Source organism: Coregonus lavaretus, assembly GCF_964263955.1.
Source record: "Coregonus lavaretus genome assembly, chromosome: 7".
Lineage (NCBI taxonomy): Eukaryota > Metazoa > Chordata > Actinopteri > Salmoniformes > Salmonidae > Coregonus > Coregonus lavaretus.
Window position 1 is genome coordinate 17,430,086 of NC_139994.1, and position 19,369 is coordinate 17,449,454.

General features: G+C 42.7%; 1 protein-coding gene across 5 annotated transcripts in view; it reads left to right on the plus strand.

The window, feature by feature from the left end:
• Nucleotides 1-19,369, plus strand: part of LOC311132637 (thyroid hormone receptor beta) — a 178,241-nt gene that overhangs the window by 102,880 nt on the left and 55,992 nt on the right. For 4 of the 5 annotated variants that reach the window (XM_084165885.1, XM_084165886.1, XM_084165888.1 and 1 more), the window contains exon 2: nucleotides 10,568-10,646. The exons of the other annotated variant lie outside the window; for it this stretch is intronic. The gene's annotated coding sequence lies outside the window, so the exon portion shown is untranslated. The remainder of the gene's footprint in view (nucleotides 1-10,567; nucleotides 10,647-19,369) is intronic. 5 annotated transcript variants of the gene reach the window in all.

Consider the following 19,369-nt stretch of genomic DNA (forward strand, 5'->3'; position numbering starts at 1 on the left):
GCTAACAGTGTCTATGTGATTTTGCTATTATTTTGTGCTAATTCTGTTAGCATTCTGGTAATAGAGGCCCAATGGCTTTTCCATTGTGTCGGTAATACCGTAAATCCCGGTATGAGAGAAGGACGGTATGACAATATGAAAATCTGGATACCGCCCAAGCCTACTGAGCACCGTGGGTGGACGCCCTAATGGGTTAAGTACCCAATGCATATGGGTCCGGTAAATTTCTCAAATGGCCAGTACATTTAAATCTTTCCAGTCACGTTGTCCGGCGCCAGATTTTCCTAACAGAAACTCTGATATACACACATGTAATACCGGGTCGGACACCCCTTTGCCTCCAGAACAGCCTGAATTCTTTGGGCATGGACACGTTAGTCAATTGCTATCAAGGGACCTAACGTGTGCCAGGAAACCATTCCCCTTACCATTACACCACCCCCACCAGCCTGTACCATTGACACTAGGCAGGATGGGGCCATGGACTTTGCTTACACCAAATCCTGACTCCGCCATCAGCGTGACAAAACAGGAACCGGGATTCGTCGGACCAGGCAATGTTTTTCCACTCCTCAATTGTCCAGTGTTGGTGATCGCGTGCCCACTGGAGCCGCTTCTTCTTGTTTTTAGCTGATAGGAGTGGAACCCGGTGTGGTTGTCTGCTACAATAGCCAATCCGTGACAAGGACCGACAAGTTGTTCATTCCGAAATGCCGTTCTGCACACCACTTTTGTACTGTTATTTTCCTGTTCGTTGCCTGCCTGTTAGCTTGCACGATTTTTGCCATTCTCCTTCGACCTCTCATCAACGAGCTGTTTTCGCCCACAGGACTACCACTGACTGGATATTTTTTGTTTGTCGTACCATTCTCAATAAACCCTAGACTGTCATGTGTGAAAAGCCCAGGAGGCTGGCCATTTCGAGGCATTCAGTTACTGTTTGATTGAACGTTAGAACAGGTAAAACCAGTGACTTAAGCGACTTTGAGCATTGTGTGATTGTCGGTGCTCCGGATCCAGTATCTCAGAAACGGCCACCCTCCTGGGAGTTTCACGCACAACAGACAAATAAAACAATATAAGCTTGACCTTTATAAATATACACTATATTAGGGCTGACCCCAATTAGTCGTCTGGTAGATTGTTTGGTCGTTAGGCAATTGGTCGACCGAGATTGTTTTAGTCGAGCAGTGAACTAATCCATTGTGGAGGCCTATACTAAAAGCCCATTTATGCTTGATTCGAAAATGTGGTCGGAGGCTTCATCTGGATTGTGACGCAATTGCGGAGCCTCCAGAGGTATGCAGAGGCCAAATCGAGCTCTGTACCGCATCGCCTTGCGCCTCCCAAATTTTGTAACAATGAAGAGGGCTATGTATAGCTCTGCATTGACTTGATTGGTTGACCGTAGGTGGGGGCAGTACATCCTGTATTAACACAAACTCACTTCCTTGACAATAGCTCTGCACTACTCAGCGAAGCGCAAGAAGTATGAATACCCTGTCTTCTGCTGAAGCCATTCTTGACTTGACTTCTGCTGAGACCATATCACCATAAATTCTGCATGGCCAATGCAAATGTAGGATTGACCATGCACCCAGATGCACAATGCACTTCTCTCTCAGGAATGCGCTCTCTCCCGCCAATTTGTGCACATTCATTGTTTCATAACATCATTTGATGTTTGATTGTTAGTGTATATCAATTCCCCATTACATATATCACCAGTAGTACATTTACTGTTAATTCCTATAATTTCTGATCTACAATGTTTGTTACTTTGGTTACGGTCATTTATTTTAATGGATTCATTATTATTATTCCAGTCTTCCTGTTCTCATTGTCGGAGTGGACACATTGTTTGCAGAGTGCACAACCTATGCTACACTTGTGAGAAACAAGTTTTGGTTTATTGAATACCATTGACGAGTTCTGTCAATTTAGTCATTGTCTTTTGTTTGGATCACTCCTGTCAATGTTGAGTAAAGACGTGCACGCATAGAAGTAGACCTATAGGCATATTGTCACGTCTCCTCCCGTTGCTCCCCTCCGGCGCTCTGATTCGCCGGTCTACTGAGCCACCGGTCTGAGCACACCACCTCGGCAACACCGGAATGGAAACCCAACGCACCCTAATCACCTCCAGCGCCCCTGCACCTCATCATCTCATCACCACCCCTATTTAGCCCTGGACTGTTCTGGATGATGTGGTGTGTGATTGTTTAGCTTCGTGTCGTGTACTCTATCTTTGTTATTTCTCTTTGTCATTCTTAAGTCAACCTTGACCTTGTTAATTTCTGCGTCCTGCGTCTTCGTATACTCAGTACCCGTCACAAATATAAATGTGCCCATTTGGGGATCTGATATTATTTCTGATTGGCTTAACGCACCACCACTAATGACCTGTGGAGCTTCTCAAAGTAATGTTTTCTTCTCCTCAAACAGCAAGCAAACAAAGTCTGTTTTTACATTTATTGAGAATTACAATAGTTCCTCAATGTATTTGAAAAATCTTTCCAGCTCTCTCCCTTTTGATAACCACTCAGCGCGAAAGGGAAAAATGTAATGCTCTGATCCAGTGGAAACGTCATAAAATAGACTTCTTATCAGTGCTTGACTTGGACTGAAATAGGTTCCGGTACTCATTTTGGGTGCTGGTACTGTCCGGGTTTGGCCGGAGAAGGCCGTCATTGTAAATAAGAATTTGTTCTTAACTGACGTGCCTAGTTAAATAAAGGTTAAATAAAATAAATACAAATATTTAGGTGCAGGAGCTCCAGAATACTTTTGAGCTAATACACTCAGCTCCGGTGAGCTCTTGCCCAAGACAAGCACTGCTTCTTATCCCTTGCGCAAATAGCCTACAGCTGTGTCTGTCCTGAGCTCACTGGCGCGGGAAACTCTGTGGGACCAGATTATTTTATACAATGTTGCAAATTCGCTAGTGCACATTTTGGGCCAGACTCAAGTTAATAGTTGAGACAGTTTTTCAAGTTCGTTGCAGACAGGCCATGTGTATCCAATGTGATTTATAGGATATTTATTTTTATCAGGATGTTTTCAACCTGCAGGTTGCAATGTTTTTATTTGTTGGCTTTATGTAGGCTATTTTTACATAGTTGGAAATGGCAATATAAGTTACTTTTTAGGTTTGTATCATTTTCATTTATTTATTGGATAGAATTTTGATTAACCACATGACGGTGTTTTTGAGATATGAAGACGTTATTCTAAATTAAATTAAACTGTTTCACGAACATTTGCATATGAAAACCCTAACTGGCATGCAGATCGGTAGAAATGGTAAGATAAATTGGCATTCCACATGAGAAAGGTTGCCGACTCCTTGTGTAGCCTATTACAGGCAACTTCAGGAGAGTAATGGCAGAATCTGCGAAAGACAGCAGGAGCGGGAGGAGAATAGTTGGGTCAGGTTACGTTTTTACAATTCTGGTTATCTAGATCTCTGGCGCCCTCTTGAGGCATCAAACCGTAAGCTTAAAGCATCAGACAAGCTCAATACATACAGTGCATTCGGAAAGTATTCAGACCCCTTGACTTTTTACACATTTTGTTACGTTACAGCCTTATTCTAAAATGGATTAAATTGTTTTTTCTCCTCATCAATCTACACACAATACCCCATTATGACAAAGCGAAAACAGGTTTTTAGAAATGTTTGCACATTTATAAAAAAACAGAAAAACCTTATACATAAGTGTTCAGACCCTTTGCTATGAGACTCGAAATTGAGCTCAGGTTCATTCTGTTTCCATTGATCATCCTTGAGATGTTTCTACAACTTGATTGTAGTCCACCTGTGGTAAATTCAATTGATTGGACATGATTTGGAAAGGCACACACCTGTCTATATAAGGTCCCACAGTTGACGGTGCATGTCAGAGCAAAAACCAAGCGGTCGAAGAAATTGTCAGTAGAGCTCCGAGACAGGACTGTGTTGAGGCACAGATCTGGGGAAGGGTACCCAAAAATTCTGCAGCATTGAAGGTCCCCAAGAACACAGTGGCCTCCATCATTCTTAAATGGAAGAGGTTTGGAACTACCAAGACTCTTCCTAGAGCTGGCCGCCCGGCCAAACTGAGCAATCGGGGAAGAAGAGTCTTGTTCAGGGAGGTGACCAAGAACCCGATGGTCACTCTGATAGAGCTCCAAAGTACCTCTGTGGAGATGGGAAAACCATCCAGAAGGACAACCATCTCTGCAGCACTCCACCAATCAGGCCTTTATGGTAGAGTGGCCAAACAGAAGCCACTCCTCAGTAAAAGGCACATGACAGCCCGCTTGGAGTTTGCCAAAAGGCACCTAAAGGACTCTCAGACCATGATAAATTATTTTCTCATATACACACGGCTGGGATGCTGTTTTAGCCAATCAGCATCCAGGATCCAAACTAATTGGTCTCATGATGTGACGAGCCCCCTGCAGCGAAATCGGAACCATGTGATTGGTTGCAAACAACATCCCCTTGCTGCCTCCTGCTAAAACACAAATGCTTAAAAAAGCCCTTGTAGTGTGGAAGTGTGTGGAAGTGTTTACCAGTTTAGTTGGTACGTCTTAGCGGAAATACGTTTATTTTCGTTTGCTCAACCCTGAGACAATGACTCGATGCGATGGCAAAACATTTAACAATACGCATTTTCACAAACTTGCATCAGACACAGGAACAGGATGCCATGTAAGATACCTAGACTCGCTGAAACTAGCAGACCTGATTTACCCTCGCCTTTACAAAGCATGCACTGTGGTGATTTGGGTGCTCTGTCAGAGTGGGGCGGATGCACACTTTTGATGAGATGAGGGGAGGGAGGGAGGACAGTGGCAAGCGGACATTGTGATGCTGTCTGTTTCTGTAGTGCTCTCACACCAAGCTACCCCACTCACACCACCCTCTCCTTCCCCCTTCTCTCCTCCCACCTCCACCCCCTCTCCTTTCCCGTTCTCTTCTCTCCTCCCCCTCTCCCTTTCCTCTCCTCTCCCCTGTTCACCCATCCTCTACTGCTGCAACAACAAACAAAACAACGTTTTTTTCTCTGTCATTCTGTCCCTGAAATTGTGGATGAAAACTAGAAAAAAAACGTTTTTCAAAGCAGAGCGGAGAGCTGTTTCTGTGAGCGCGCTGATAACAGTCCTCATCTGACCTGCACTCAGACTGGCACAGTGGAGGGAGTGAGGAAAGCAGAGGGAGAGAGGGAGGGGGAGTGAGAGCGAGAGTTGGAGAGAGACTGAGGGGGCGGGGCCCGGGGAGCCAAAGGGATTCATGCATTTTAGACAATTCTGCGCTGTTTATTTTATCTAGTGTTCCAATGTTGTGCGTTCTCCACACATGACTGGTTCTCCCTCTCCCTCTGTACTCTTATCACTCTGGGGGTTAGTTCAGGAGCTTAGTGCTACACACACACACACACATCAACACACATCAACACACACCCTCTTACACATCAAGTGGTTCTGTCTGGCTTGCTGCAGTTATACTTCTCTTTTGCGGCACCATGGCATCCCTCCACCCCTCTTTTCTTTCTTCAATAAGATCTGCTTCCCCCGTCTATCCGCGCTCTATCCTTAGGGGAACCTTTTTTCCTCTGCTATTCATCCTTTGGAGCACCTCAGTAAATATAATTACAGTAGATTACTGTCATGCCACAATTCAACCAAGTGGATGAATACACTACCCTGTTCTGTTTATTGCCCTCTGCTGAGGCTGGTTATAAGCATTTAGGAATTAAGTCGCTTTTTTCCTAAGTACTGTATTAGTAGCTACACGGTTCATTCAGGATTACAGTTGTACTATAGTGTAATGTATTTCTTCACAACACATTGTTGCCCATTCATTCGGGTTTGTATTGACCCTCTCTAGCACTGACTACATATTAAGAATAATAGACATGTACTGCCATTCATCTGGTTCGCAGAAACATATTCTGTCCTTCTAGGAAACCTGTCCGTCTGCCCGCTGTAGCAGCCGCCACATGATCTGTCTGTCTGCCCGCTGTAGCAGCCTCCACATGACCTGTCTGTCTGCCCGCTGTAGCAGCCTCCACATGACTTGTCTGTCTGCCTGCTGTAGCAGCCTCCACATAACCTGTCTGTCTGCCCGCTGTAGCAGCCTCCACATGACTTGTCTGCCCGCTGTAGCAGTGTGGAATCTTTGTAGGAGAACAATACAAAACATACACATACAAACGACAACATACAGACGCTCACCAACATCCATAACATCACCCCTGCCCAGACCCACCTGCTCACACCCCCATCTCCAGCTTCTGCATTACTCTCCGCCACATGGCCTCAAACTGCACCATTTTGTTTTTCTCCATCGCCCACACACTTTGAACATTTTAGATAGTAAAGCATTAGACCTTTCCATTCTGTTAATGATGGAGGAATGTTTGATTTCCAGTTTTTAATTCTATGTTTTTTCAAGATGATTGACGATAAAAGTATTGTCCAACCCATCGGTTATCTCACCGCACCCTCATATGTCATGTCTTGAAATATGAGTTCTGCTTTTAATCACATGTATTTGTTGTATAATACGCTACATGACAAGCTGGGTGTCAATCGAGCGTGCGAGCTTGTGTGTGTGCTACATGACAATCTAGTCGTCAATCTCAAGAGGAAATAACAGCTTTAGGACACAGCCTTCTAGCCAAAGATTATATACAGAGAGAAGCCACAGAATGTACAGTAGGAAACTCTTTTAGACTCTGAGTAATATGGGGTTGAATCCTAACTGTAGATACATGTCGGTCTTTGAAGAAGACATTGAATATTTGTTGTGCAGATATATGCATATATATATATATAGTCTTTATCTACAGTAGTATATTCAGTTCTTATGGAAGAACTTGGATGTGACATTTGATAGCTAAAATGAATAATTTCAATGTCTTTACAGAATCATTGTAGACTCAGAAATTGACTTTCAAAGAATGCAAATTGATATATTATTCCTATTCTATGAAATTACATTTTGCTTGATGAAGAACTTTAAAGCCTGGAGTGTTTTTAAGTGCTGTGCATCAGATGAACGAGAATGAGAGATGAATGCCAAGCTCTCCTCTGAATCATTGAGTCAACCTTTCAAATATAACTCAATCACCATGGAAACGAGAGAGAGAGAGAGAGAGAGAGAGAGAGAACTTTGTGGGATGTCACGTGTCCAATTTATATCAGTACACTAGTAACAACTTAATCATTATGAAACTTCTATTCGATCAAATAAGCCACACGTAGCAAATAAGCCATTCAATTTTGTGTTAACCAAATTCGACGCTCTCTCATTGACCTCAATACAAAAACTCCTTGGGGGAAAAAAATGCCACCTGCTGGAGAAGACAGATTTTGGGCCCAGTTATCCCTTCGCTTTTTCCTCTCTGGTTTAGCGCAGAAAACGTGGTAATTCACTATAATGACCATAATCCATTGCGCGCCTACTTGTCCGGTCTGTGTGTTTCTTTTACGCCTGCTAGGTTAGTGTGGGGCAGACACGGAAAGGGAGAGAATGTGCAATTGAGAGGGCAGTTGCTTTGCGAGGTATCTCTACTTGAAAATTAGGATCTAAGTGATTGATAGTTGGTATTCAGCAGGCATAAAAGTATGCCTTATTTACTTTGAAGAATTACTAAAATTGTGATTTTGTCAGTCATTATAGGCAGCAGCTTTATAGAGATGAGATGAGTTGGCATTAAATAATAAAGTCATCAAATAAAACAAATTTAATATACCCAACAACTGAAATAGAGTGCATTCGGAAAGTATTCAGACCCCTTGACTTTTTCCACATTCTGTTACGTTGCAGCCTTATTTTAAAATGGATTAAATTAAAAATGTTCCTCATCAATCTACACATAATACCCCATAATGACAAAGCGAAAACAACGTTTTTGAAATTTTTGCAAATTTATAAAAAAAATAAAAACAGACCTTATTTATATAAGTATTCAGACCCTTTGCTATGAGACTCAAAATTTTGCTCAGGTGCATCCTGTTTCCATTGATCATCCTTGAGATGATTCTACAACTTGATTGGAGTCCATCTGTGGTAAATTCAATTGATTGGACATGATTTGGGAAGGCACACTACTGTCTATATAAGGTCCCACAGTTGACAGTGCATGTCAGAGCAAAAACAGAGCCATGAGGTTGAAGGAATTATCCCTAGAGCTCTGAGACAGGATTGTGTCCCCAAGAACACAGTGGCCTCCATTATTCTTAAATGGAAGAAGTTTGGAACTACCAAGACTCTTCCTAGAGCTGGCCGCCCAGCCAAACTGAGCAATCGTGGTAGAAGGGCCTTGATCAGGGAGGTGACCAAGAACCCGATGGTCGCTCTGACAGAGCTACAGAGGTCCTCTGTGGGAATGGGAGAACCTTCCAGAAGGACAACCATCTCTGCAGCACTCCTCCAATCAGGCCTTTATGGTAGAGTAGCCAGACGGAAGCCACTCCTCAGTGAAAGGCACATGACAGCCCGCTTGGAGTTTGCCAAAAGGCACCTAAAGGACTCTCAGACCATGATCAATTATTCTCTGGTCTGATGAAATCAAGATTGAACTCTTTGGCCTGAATGCAAAGCCTCACATCTGGAGGAAACCTGGCACCATCCCTATGGTGAAGCATGGTGGTGGCATCATCATGCTGTGGGGATGTTTTTCAGTAGCAGGGACTGGGAGACTAGTCAGGATCGAGGGAAAGATGAACGGAGCAAGGTACAGAGAGATCCTTGATGAAAACCTGCTCAGGACCTCAGACTGAGACGAAGGTTCACCTTCCAACAGGACAACGACCCTAAGCACACAGCCAAGACAACGCAGGAGTGGCTTCGGGACAAGTCTCTGAATTTCCTTGAGTGGCCCAGCCAGAGCCCGGACTTGAAACCGATCAAACATCTCTGTAGAGACCTGAAAATAGCTGTGCAGCGACGCTCCCCATCCAACCGAACAGCGCTTGAGAGGATCTGCAGAGAAGAATGGGAGAAACTCCCCAAATACAGGTGTGACAAGCTTGTAGCGTCATACCCAAGACGACTCGAGACTGTAATCACTGCCAAAGGTGCTTCAACAAAGTACTGAGTAAAGGGTCTGAATACTTATGTAAATGTGATATTTTCAGTTTGTAATATTTTATACATTTGCAAAAACTTCTGAACCTTATTTTGCTTTGTCATTATTAGGTATTGTGTGTAGATTGATGAAAAAACAACAACGATTTAATCAATTTTAGAATAAGGCTGTAACGTAACAAAATGTGGAAGAAGTCAAGGGGTCTGAATATTTTCCGAATGCACTATTTTATTAAAGTAAAGTAATGTGAATAAATTATGGTTAATAAGTGATAAGCAGTAATGAGCAGTCACTACCTTCATGGGACTTTTATAAAATAAAAAAATTTCTGTGTTACAGCATTCAACCCACATAATACATAGTGCATTTAATGTTTAAAACAATAATCGAAACCTAAATCGAACAGACCATAAAGCACTAATCGCTCGGCACAACAGTAACGGCAAAAAGACCTCGCCCACTTTAATAACTAGATTTGATCAGACATTACACACAGATAAATATTGAGTCATGAGAGAGAGAGAGAGAGAGAGAGAGAGAGAGAGAGAGAGAGAGAGAGAGAGAGAGAGAGAGAGAGAGAGAGAGAGAGAGAGAGAGAGAGAGAGAGAGAGAGAGAGAGAGAGAGAGAGAGAGAGAGAGAGAGAGAGAGAGAGAGAGAGAGAGAGAGAGAGAGAGAGAGAGAGAGAGAGAGAGACCCTAGTGAAAAAGAAGGGGGAGAGAAGTGGAAAAGTTATTGTGGGATCTGATCCCCTCCTCCTTTTCTTTCTGGGGAAGTATTTATGATTACATATGTTCAACACCAGAGGTTAAGGAAGTCATAAAGCATCTCTGGGAGCTTCAACCCTCTGCTTCTGCATATGTGTGTACGTCATGTGCGTCACTGCGTGTGTGTACATCCAGCGTGTCACTGCGTATGTTTCTTCATATAATCTATGCTTTTTATTGCCTTGTAATGCTAGATGCAATGTCTTAATACAAGTTACTTTTAGTGCCAGTACTCGAACAGTAGAAAGTGTGAGGTGCCAGTACTTGCAGGTTTGCGGCGGCCCAATTCATTAGGAAGTGGTATTTGTGTGTGTGATAGTGTAGAGTTCCATGAAAACGGATGACGCTTTCCTCCCTTAAATAGAGATCTTTCCAAAACCTTTCCATCCTCGCTGTCCCTAATGTATTGTTTTTGAAAAATGTTCTAAAACTATTTGTTTGGTAGTACATTTATTTGTTTATGCATGTGCTTCAGTGGAGGCTGCTGAGGGGAGGACGGCTCATAATAATGGCTGGAATGGAGTCAATAGAGTGGTATTAACCACATGAAACCACGTGTTTAATGTGTTTGATACCATTCCATTGACTCCATTCCAGCCATTATTATGAGCCGTCCTCCCTTCAGAAACCTCTTTTGGACTTATTTGAATATAAAATGTTTTACCACTGTTATGATTGATTAAGAGACAGATAGTGTTGATACGTTCTCGTTCTTCCAGGGTTCTGTCTGGTGGCGATCGGCAGCTCCTCAACCCGGCCTGGAGAGAGTGAGACTCCTCGGCTCCCTCCCTCCCTCTGGTAAGAATGGCCTTTTGTCAAACAGCTAGCCAGCGTCCAACACTTCACACACACAGCGTCTCATAGCATGCCAGGGTCTGCTCTGCTCTGCCAATACAGAGAGGACAGCGGAGATCACAGCCGTCAGCTACACTTCAGCCCATCTCTCCGGCCTCAGCTAAACAGCACACACAGACATTCAAAAACAGACACAGGCACATGCAGAGATGTGTGTGTGTATATGTGTGTGTGTGTCAGAGGAGGCTGGTGGGTGGAGCTGTAGGAGGACGGGCTCATTGTAATGGCTGGAATGGAATAATAATTTTATTATTGACTTTATTTAACCAGGGGAACCCATGGAGACCAGGGTCTCATTTCCAATGGTGCCCTGCGAACAACAGTTCAAGCAATGTGAGCAACAATTCAAGCGTGATCACTACAAAATTACAGTTAAAACATTTAAATAAATTACGTTACATTCAAAATGCCAGTGGAAACAAATATACAGTGAGGGAAAAAAGTATTTGATCCCCTGCTGATTTTGTACGTTTGCCCACTGACAAAGACATGATCAGTCTATAATTTTAATGGTAGGTTTATTTGAACAGTGAGAGACAGAATAACAACAAAAATGTTATGAATTGATTTGCATTTTAATGAGGGAAATAAGTATTTGACCCCTCTGCAAAACATGACTTAGTACTTGGTGGCAAAACCCTTGTTGGCAATCACAGAGGTCAGACGTTTCTTGTAGTTGGCCACCAGGTTTGCACACATCTCAGGAGGGATATTGTCCCGCTCCTCTTTGCAGATCTTCTCCAAGTCATTAAGGTTTCGAGGCTGACGTTTGGCAACTCGAACCTTCAGCTCCCTCCACAGATTTTCTATGGGATTAAGGTCTGGAGACTGGCCAGGACCTTAATGTGCTTCTTCTTGAGCCACTCCTTTGTTGCCTTGGCCGTGTGTTTTGGGTCATTGTCATGCTGGAATATCCACCCACGACCCATTTTCAATGCCCTGGCTGAGGGAAGGAGGTTCTCAACCAAGATTTGACGGTACATGGCCCCGTCCATCGTCACTTTGATGCGGTGAAGTTGTCCTGTCCCCTTAGAAGAAAAACACCCCCAAAGCATAATGTTTCCACCTCCATGTTTGACGGTGGGGATGGTGTTCTTGGGATCATAGGCAGCATTCCTCCTCCTCCAAACACGGCGAGTTGAGTTGATGCTAAAGAGCTCCATTTTGGTCTCATCTGACCACAACACTTTCACCCAGTTCTCTTCTGAATCATTCAGATGTTCATTGGCAAACTTCAGACGGGCATGTATATGTGCTTTCTTGAGCAGGGGGACCTTGCGGGCGCTGCAGGATTTCAGTCCTTCTCGGAGTAGTGTGTTACCAATTGTTTTCTTGGTGACTATGGTCCCAGCTGCCTTGAGACCATTGACAAGATCCTCCCGTGTAGTTCTGGGCTGATTCCTCACCGTTCTCATGATCATTGCAACTCCACGAGTTGAGATCTTGCATGGAGCCCCAGGCTGAGGGAGATTGACAGTTTTTTTGTGTTTCTTCCATTTGCGAATAATCGCACCAACTGTTGTCACCTTCTCACCAAGATGCTTGGCGATGGTCTTGTAGCCCATTCCAGCCTTGTGTAGGTCTACAATCTTGTCCCTGACATCCTTGGAGAGCTCTTTGGTCTTGGCCATGGTGGAGAGTTTGGAATCTGATTGATTGATTGCTTCTGTGGACAAGTGTCTTTTATACAGGTAACAAGATGAGATTAGGAGCACTCCCTTTAAGAGTGTGCTCCTAATCTCAGCTCGTTACCTGTATAAAAGACAACTGGGAGCCAGAAATCTTTCTGATTGAGAGGGGGTCAAATACTTATTTCCCTCATTAAAATGCAAATCAATTTATAACATTTTTGACATGCGTTTTTCTGGATTTTTTTGTTGTTATTCTGTCTCTCACTGTTCAAGTAAACCTACCATTAAAATTATAGACTGATCATTTCTTTGTCAGTGGGCAAACGTACAAAATCAGCAGGGGATCAAATACTTTTTTCCCTCACTGTATGTATATATGCATATATATATATATATATATATATATATATATATATATATATATATATATATATATACAGTTGAAGTCGGAAGTTTACATACACCTTAGCCAAATACATTTAAACTCAATTTTTCACAATTCCTGACATTTAATCCTAGTAAAAATTCCCTGTCTTAGGTCAGTTAGGATCACCACTTTATTTTAAGAATGTGAAATGTCATAATAATAGTAGAGAGAATGATTTATTTCAGTTTTAATTTCTTTCATCACATTCCCAGTGGGTCAGAAGTTTACATACACTCAATTAGTATTTGGTAGCATTGCTTTTAAATTGTTTAACTTGGGTCAAACGTTTCGGGTAGCCTTCCACAAGCTTCCCACAATAAGTTGGGTGAATTTTGGCCCATTCTTCCTGACAGAGCATGTGTAACTGAGTCACGTTTGTAGGCCTCCTAGCTCGCACACGCTTTTTCAGTTCTGCCCACAAATTTTCTATAGGATTGAGGACAGGGCTTTGTGATGGCCACTCCAATATCTTGACTTTGTTGTCCTTAAGCCATTTTGCCACAACTTTGGTAGTATGCTTGGGGTCATTGTCCATTTGGAAGACCCATTTGCGGCCAAGCTTTAACTTCCTGACTGATGTCTTGAGATGTTGCTTCAACATATCCACATAATTTTCCTTCCTCATGATGCCATCTATTTTGTGAAGTGCACCAGTCCCTCCTGCAGCAAAGCAACCCCACAGTATGATGCTGCCACCCCCGTGCTTCACGGTTGGGGTGGTGTTCTTCGGCTTGCAAGCCTTCCCCTTTTTCCTCCAAACATAACATTGGTCATTATAGCCAAACAGTTCTATTTTTGTTTCATCAGACCAGAGGACATTTCTCCAAAAAGTCCCCATGTGCAGTTGCAAACCGTAGTCTGGCTTTTTTATGGCGGTTTTGGAGCAGAGGCTTCTTCCTTGCTGAGCGGCCTTTCAGGTTATGTCGATATAGGACTAGTTTTACTGTGGATATAGATACTTTTGTACCTGTTTCCTCCAGCATCTTCACAAGGTCCTTTGCTGTTGTTCTGGGCTTCATTTCCACTTAGACAGAATGCGTCTCCTTCCTGAGCGGTATGACGGCTGTGTGGTCCCATGGTGTTTATACTTGCGTACTATTGTTTGTACAGATGAACGTGGTACCTTCAGGCGTTTGGAAATTGCTCCCAATGATGAACCAGACTTGTGGAGGTCTACAATTGTTTTTCTGAGGTCTTGACTGATTTCTTTTGATTTTCCCATGATGTCAAGCAAAGAGGCACTGAGTTTGAAGGTAGGCCTTGAAATACATCCACAGGTACACCTCCAATTGACTCAAATTATGTAAATTAGCCTATCAGAAGCTTCTAAAGTCATGACATCATTTTCTGGAATTTTCCAAGCTGTTTAAAGGCACAGTCAACTTAGTGTATGTAAACTTCTGACCCATTGGAATTGTGATACAGTCAATTGTTGGAAAAATGACTTGTGTCATGCACAAGGTAGATGTCCTAATCGACTTGCCAAAACTATAGTTTGTTAACAAGAAATTTGTGGAGCGGTTGAAAAACGAGTTTACAACCTAAGTGTATGTAAACTTCCGACTTCAACTGTATATATATATATATATATATATATATATAGTGGGGAGAACAAGTATTTGATACACTGCCGATTTTGCAGGTTTTCCTACTTACAAAGCATTTAGAGGTCTGTAATTTTTATCATAGGTACACTTCAACTGTGAGACGGAATCTAAAACAAAAATCCAGAAAATCACATTGTATTATTTTTAAGTAATTAATTTGCATTTTATTGCATGACATAAGTATTTGATACATCAGAAAAGCAGAACTTAATATTTGGTACAGAAACCTTTGTTTGCAATTACAGAGATCATAAGTTTCCTGTAGGTCTTGACCAGGTTTGCACACACTGCAGCAGGGATTTTGGCCCACTCCTCCATACAGACCTTCTCCAGATCCTTCGGGTTTCAGGGCTGTCGCTGGGCAATACAGACTTTCAGGTCCCTCCAAAAATGTTCTATTGGGTTCAGGTCTGGAGACTGGCTAGGCCACTCCAGGACCTTGAAATGCTTCTTACGGAGCCACTCCTTAGTTGCCCTGGCTGTGTGTTTCGGGTCGTTGTCATGCTGGAAGACCCAGCCACGACCCATCTTCAATGCTCTTACTGAGGGAAGGAGGTTGTTGGCCAAGATCTCGTAATACATGGCCCCATCCATCCTTCCCTCAATACGGTGCAGTCGTCATGTCCCCTTTGCAGAAAAGCATCCCCAAAGAATGATGTTTCCACCTCCATGCTTCACGGTTGGGATGGTGTTCTTGGGGTTGTACTCATCCTTCTTCTTCCTCCAAACACGGCGAGTGGAGTTTAGACCAAAAAGCTCTATTTTTGTCTCATCAGACCACATGACCTTCTCCCATTCCTCCTCTGAATCATCCAGATGGTCATTGGCAAACTTCAGACGGGCCTGGGCATGCGCTGGCTTGAGCAGGGGGACCTTGCGTGCGCTGCAGGATTTTAATCCATGACGGCGTAGTGTGTTACTAATGGTTTTTTTGAGACTGTGGTTCCAGCTCTCTTCAGGTCATTGACCAGGTCCTGCCGTGTAGTTCTGGGCTGATCCCTCACCTTCCTCATGATCATTGATGCCCCACGAGGTGAGATCTTGCATGGAGCCCCAGACCGAGGTTGATTGACCGTCATCTTGAACTTCTTCCATTTTCTAATAATTGTGCCAACAGTTGTTGCCTTCTCACCAAGCTGCTTGCCTATTGTCCTGTAGCCCATCCCAGCCTTGTGCAGGTCTACAATTGTATCCCTGATGTCCTTACACAGCTCTCTGGTCTTGGCCATTGTGGAGAGGTTGGAGTCTGTTTGATTGAGTGTGTGGACAGGTGTCTTTTATACAGGTAACGAGTTCAAACAGGTGCAGTTAATACAGGTAATGAGTGGAGAACAGGAGGGCTTCTTAAAGAAAAACTAACAGGTATGTGAGAGCCGGAATTCTTACTGGTTGGTAGGTGATCAAATACTTATGTCATGCAATAAAATGCAAATGAATTACTTAAAAATCATACAATGTGATTTTCTGGATTTTTGTTTTAGATTCCGTCTCTCACAGTTGAAGTGTACCTATGATAAAAATTACAGACCTCTACATGATTTGTAAGTAGGAAAACCTGCAAAATCGGCAGTGTATCAAATACTTGTTCTCCCCACTGTATATATTTGCGGGGGAAAAAATATATGGGGGATTGGAAGTGCTGAGGAGTATTTCTGTCTGGAATAAAGCCCTTTTGTGGGGAAAAACGTATTCTGATTGGTTGGGCCTGGCTCCCTAGTGGGTGGGTCTGGCTGCCAATTGGGTTGGCCTATGCCCTCCAAGGCCAATCAATGGCTGGACCCCTGCCCAGTCATGTGAAATCCATAGAATAGGGTTTATTTATTTCAATTGACTGATTTCCTTATGTGAACTGTAACTCAGTAAAATCTTTGAAATTGTTCCATGTTGCGTTTATATTTTTGATCAGTATAGATTGAGTCGCCATAGTCAATTACTGGGAGGAGTGTTGCTTGAACAATCTTCCTCCTATTTTCAAAAGTGAGACTATACAGGAAACCAATATTTACTCTCAACTTTTTAGTCGGCTTATCAATGTGTCTTTTAAAGTACAGCTTATCGTCAATCAAAATACCTACATACTTATAATGGGGGACTAGATCAATTTGGGATCCTCTAGGTACAGATACGCAGGTCTTTAGGGTAAATTTGACGAGACCTGGAGAAATACATAAACTTGGTTTTATCACCATTTAGCACTAATTTAAGATCGGTGAGCGATTCTTGAATTGGATCAAAACCAACCTGAAAGTTGTGAATGGCCTGCTGCACTGAGGGAGCATGGGAATAAATAACTGTGTCATCCGCATAGAGAAGTTAAGCCCCTGATATTATTATTCAGGGCGAAATCAACATTATTAATGTAAATAGTGAACAGTAAAGGGCCTAGTATTGAGCCTTGTGGCACTCCTTTGGTTATGTTAAGAAAATTAGACTGAACTCCATCAGCAGACATTGACTTCTGTGGTGCAGGTAATTTTTTAACCAGCCGCAGGCCTCTTTATCTAGTCCAATTTCAGAAAACCTACGTAGCAGGAGTGCATGATCAACCATTTTGAATGCTTTCGACAGATCAATATAAAGGGCAGCACAGTGGTGTTTCCTGTCTAGTGCGTTAACTACAGTATATAATGTATGACTAGGGAAGCAGCCAAGATGGTGCTGTGTCCTAGCCTAAAGCCTGACTGGTGAGCATTCAGAATACATTTTCTATCTAAAAAGGACCACAGAATTGACCAAGAGTTCTAATGTTTTCGCTAGACATTCAAGTTTTGAGATTGGGCGATAATTATTAAGATCGCAGGGATCACCACCTTTGTAGAGTGGGAGAACATGGGCCGCCTTCCACACCTTAGGAATAATACTCAAGAGAATGGATTGATTAAATATGTGTCAAGGGCTCCACAATCAGAGATGCATCAAGCTGTAGAAGACACAGGTCAAGCATGTCTGCCCCAGTGGATTATTTAACATCAATAACTAAGAGAGCGTCCAGAACTTCCCTAGTAGTGACTTGCCGAAGAGAGAACAGTGGGTCTCCATTTACAGTAGCAGGCAAGTCTGTGATTAACATTTGAATTAAGAATAGGACAGTGTATGTCATATTTTGACTAGCATGGCAAATAACTCTCTTATAGAGAATGAGGAAAAACAATAATGTGTATATAATAATTGATCATCAGAGATGAGCCTGTGTCATGAAGAGTCTTTTCAGAGTCCCCTTTCAAATAAATGGTCTGCTGCAATAAAATATTGGTTAAACGTGTCAGTTATTTTGGTTTTGTCTGTTATAGTATTGGCGTTAAGTAGAATCTCATTGGGACGAGAGGTGTGGCTGCATCTTTTTAGTGATTTAATAGCCTTCCAAAACTTAGCAGGATCGCCACGAGGGTCAGAAATGGAAAGAATGAAATAGATTGACTTAGCCCTTTTTATAGAAGTAGTACATTTGTTTCTAAGTTGTCTGAAGGTCAGCCAGTCAGCAGAGCTACCAATGTGTCTGTCTTGCTTCAGACCAAGCTTTGTTCCTTAGCTGAATTAACTCAGCAAGTTCTGGCATGAACCATGGGTTGGCGCTGTCTTTATTTCGTAATCTCTTAATTGGAGCATGTTTATCAGATACATAGATAAACATACTAGCGAATGGTTCAAGGGCAAGTTCGAATGGTAAAAGTAATGTAAGAACCCTTGCTCATGGAAGGGTTTAAAGTTTCTCTTAGTGATAAGGCGTGGATTAGTTTTAGGCAACTTTGTGTTTCTGACACAGACTATGGGACAGTGATCACTGAGGTCCATAGCAATGACACCACTAGTTCTGTATTTATGAGGGTTATTTGTAAGTATGAGATCAATCAAGAGTTGATTTAGCAGGATTCTTTATATTGAAACGAGTGGGCTCAGCAATGAGTTGGACTGTTCATATCAATACATGCTGACTTAAGACAATCAGATGAGGGAGTAAGTCAATCGAGGTTCAGATCCCCCCCAATATCACTATATCAGAATAAATGGAACGGAGTCAAACGTGGTTTCCATATGTTTGATGTGTTTGATACCGTTCCATTAATTCCATTCCAGCCAGTACAATGAACCCATCCTCCTATAGCTTCTCCCACCAGCCTCCTCTTGTTTGTGTGCTTGGGTGTGTGCCTATGTGTGCATGTGTTTAAATCAGTATTTGATCTATGCTTTCTAGGAAGTAGGAACCATATTGGGCCTGTTCAGGAAGGGGGAAAACATTACAGAACTCTTAGATAGAAATGTCTTCAACAGACATGATTATCTACCATGTAGAATAGGGAACCGGTACCATGCCAGCTCTAGTCATTACATTTCTACGTACATTTCTTTCTGCAACATATGTTCTGAAGTTTGAACGATTCATCTCTCTGAGTAGAATACACCACCTGGTGTGTTGGGTTCACACACACAATGACTGGGTGGCGGGGTCAGGTAGTTCTCCTCAGTCTCTGAAAGACGAGGCCTGCCCAGCCAACTTCTTTATTCAGACCTGGGCTGCTACCTAGAGAACATTAGACCTGGGCTGCTACCTAGAGAACATCAGGCCTGGGCTGCTACCTAGAGAACATCAGACCTGGGCTGCTACGTAGAGAACATTAGACCTGGGCTGCTACCTAGAGAACATTAGACCTGGGTTGCGTTCCAAATGGCACCCTATTACTTGTGATGGACTACTTTTGACCAGGGCCCATAGGGCCAGTACGGACGCAGGTCTAGTTTAGGGCATCTAGAAAGGGCGTCTCCAACTTCAAATATTTTCATAATTATTTAGGTAGGATGTGGAGGAGTTGGTCATATTATAAAAAATGAATGATCTCAAGAATGACAACTTTATTACAATTTAATTCACTTAATATCTATCTCTAGGGAAATCTATCGCTATGATCGACAGTCTGGTGGAATTCTGTTCATCACAACTGGAACATTAAAGTTGTGCTCTTCCAGAACACACAGCAGGGTTTCTCTCTGTATACTGCATGAGGC